At 60.1% G+C, this 3,150-nt stretch overlaps 1 protein-coding gene across 1 annotated transcript in view; it reads right to left on the bottom strand.

The window, feature by feature from the left end:
* The window catches only part of LTBP4 (latent transforming growth factor beta binding protein 4), a 41,101-nt gene that overhangs the window by 26,893 nt on the left and 11,058 nt on the right, over positions 1-3,150 (bottom strand). The window lies entirely within an intron of this gene.

Raw genomic sequence — 3,150 nt, 5'->3', positions numbered from 1 at the left:
TGACCCCCCCCCCTTTCGGAAGGGCGGCCCAACACTGTCCTAGCCCAGTGGCTCGGCCCCTCCCACTCCACATCGTCCTTAGCAGCTAGCCACGCCCACCCAGAGTTGGTTTCTTCCATTGACTCAAATCTCCTTTTAGCCACTTAATGGGACAATTCGCCGTTCCCAGCTAGGTAACCTTTGCATTCTAGGCCCGCCCACACTCCCTCTGGCCTGGTCCACAACGTTCTAGCCCCGCCCACTGGCCAATCGTCCCTTCCTAGCCCCGCCCCACATCACCTTCTACTCGCGGATCCTAAGCTCCGCCCCATCGAGGCTTTAAATTGGCTATCCTTTGGCCCTGCCCACCTCTTCCTTATTCTGATTTGCCCCCGCCCATTCACTCACGCCCCTCCAACCCCACCTCCAGGCTCTCCAGGCTCCCTAGCCCCGCCCACCTCCCCTCTAGCTAGGACTCTGGAGTTCTACTCCGCCTGCCCGCCTCCAGTAGCATCCGGGTGGGGCCAAGAGCGAGGACGCGCCTCCTCACAGTGCGCCCTCTCTAGGCCCAGGCCACCTCTGGGCGGGGCATTGCCAGCTGTGCTGCGGGGTAAACAAAAAGAGGGGTGCGGCGGGGGCAGGGCGGTGGCTCCACATTCGGGACCCTTGGGGAGCTCCGGGACCAATGAGCCAAAGGAGGCCGGACGCGTCCTGCGAGAGCACCCCCTCCCCTTCTCCCCCGGGGCTGCCGAGAACAGCTGGAGACAGCTGTGCGGAGGGGAGAGAGGCGTGTATTAGGAGATTCTGAACTCAATCTACAACCGTAAAGGGGAGAGCACAGAGGAGCCACCTCGGTTTAAGAGAGTAAGGGAACTAGAGTCCTGGGAAGAGATCAGCTAGAGGGCTCAAAATCGGCTCAAGGTTTCTGGAATATAGAGGGAGCCTAACTCAGAGGAAACCGCGGAGCCTTTTCAATGGAAGGCGTCCCTCAAGTCCTTTTGGGGAGAGCTACCTAGAAAATAAGACTTCTATTTTCTAGGGGATGACCAGTTTGAGAGTGCTGAGAACAGGGTTTAGATGGAGAAGTGGAAGTCCTGGACGTCCTCAGCACAAAAGAACCTTAATTGGCTGGGACCCTAAGACTGCAACCCTCCCCCCACCACTACATGTAAGAGATTAGGTTCCCAAGTCTTTCGTCATGGCCGCCTGCAGTCAGCACAGTGTCTGGAGTCCTCTTGGAAGAATCGGCTGATCAAGACCATTCTCTGAAGATGGAATCAGAAGGTCTTGGGGAGGGGGCCATCTGGAAAAGCAGGACTCGGAAAGACAGAAATTGGGAATCTCTGAGGGACTGGGGTAGGCTTAGTTGGAAATGGGAGCTTTTTGTGGAAAGACAATTCAGCTGGGGAGGGGAGTTATGGTTGTACAGAGCTTCTAACCTGGGGTTTAGAAGTGGAGCAAGGTAGCTGAGGGACTGGATGATAGGATAGAGTTCTCTGGTGAGGGGCACAGTTTAGGGGGGATTACCGCAGCAGAATGGGAGGGAACTTCACTGGAGGAGCTAGTCTCTGGAGTCTGACAAGGGCCAGGTCAGCACTTAGGGTCAGGAGACAGAGACTCTGATCTCTAATTGGGAGAGTCAGGCCAGGACTCCAGCGTGCTCTACAGGGGTATTTAATTGGGTGGCGGAGCCTAGGAGAGGCTTAACTAGGAATCAAGATTCAAAATGGAAAGGGTCTCTGATGGAGGTAGTGGATACCCAGCCAGGTCTGGGGGCTTGTCCCAGCCTCCAAGGGCATTTCTCTGCCTTTTCTTGGCCTGAATGCAGGACCCCTGGGCCAACTCCCTGAGGGCACCCACACCGGGCCAGCTGCTAGACAGCAGGCCAACTCCATGCCTCACACCCCTGGAGGAAAAGGAGCTGAGGACACTGGGGTCCCGCCGAGGTCAGCCCCTCTTCACATACAGCTTCTTGTGCCTCCAGGGGCTTGGCGCCCGCCTGGGCACGGCGCCTGGCATGGGCTCGTTGGGGCTGAGCCGGGAGGGAATGGAGGGAGGGAGGAAGGGGAGGAGAGAGGGAGTGGCAGCGGGCGGGGGCTCAGGCGGGAGATGAGCTCACGCCGGCCGGGGCTGGGCTGGCTGGGGGCCAGGCTGGGCGAGTTCTTGGCGCCAGGGGCCCCTACTCCCCACTCCAGAGGGCCTGAGGGGTGGGGGGCAGGGAAGCCCCAACCCCGGAGAGCCTGCCCACCGCTGTACCCTGGACAACAGGTGGCATACCCTCCCCACCTCACCTGAACCCCAGGGCTCCCCATCTCTACGGGTATCTCGCGCGCACACTCCTGTCCCTTCCACCCCCAGGGGGCGCCCCTTCCCCTAAGCCTCTTGTCTGAATTTCTCTCGCACATGGGACCCTTGCAACGCAGGTCTTGCAGAGAACCCCCTCTCCTCTCTGGGCCCTTTCCGGGCTATCTGGATCAACTTTCCTCAATTCCAGTCCTTCTCACAGGCGCTCTCGTGTGGAACTCTCCCAATTCCTCTCATCCAAAGATACAGAAACGGAGACATTCCCCCCGCCCCACTCGACACTGAAACTCTCTCCCTTGGTCTCTGGAGACCCCTTACTCGGCTTCAGAATTTGGGTGCCTTTTCCAAAAGTTCGGAGGCCCCTCAATTCTGAGATACCACTTTGGCTCAAAGGCTTGAAAGCCGGTCCCAATCCCCTCACGTGGGACCACAGGTCCCTGAGAACCCTCAACGCTTGCAAAATCGGGACCCTCAGGAGCCAATCCCCAAAGCCAGGAATTTGGGGTTCCTTTCCTTAAGTATTTCAGGGATTCCCCGTCACTACTGCACACCGGAATCTGGGCTCCCTCTCCCTGGGGACAATCTCCCCCATCCCTAGAGATCCTCCTCCCACTGGGAGCCCCTCCCTCGGGACCACCACCCCGCACTCACAGGCGCGGAAGCCGGGTCCCCCCGGGGCCGCCCCGCCGGGCGCGCCGCTGTCCACGCTGGTGGCGTTGCGGGGCGCGCAAGTCGGGGTACAGCGGGAGCCAGTGGGCCCATGGATGCAGCGCAGGCCGCACACGGCCGGGGTGAACCGCACGCGGAGACGCTCTCGGGGCCGGCCCAGCCCGGGCTGCGGCCCGAGCTGCGCCAGCAGCACCAATA

Source organism: Tupaia chinensis, unplaced genomic scaffold, assembly GCF_000334495.1.
Source record: "Tupaia chinensis unplaced genomic scaffold, TupChi_1.0 Scaffold000037_18, whole genome shotgun sequence".
Classification (NCBI taxonomy): Eukaryota; Metazoa; Chordata; class Mammalia; order Scandentia; family Tupaiidae; genus Tupaia; species Tupaia belangeri.
The sequence above is the reverse complement of the archived record's forward strand: the minus strand, read 5'-3'. Positions and strand labels throughout refer to the sequence as shown.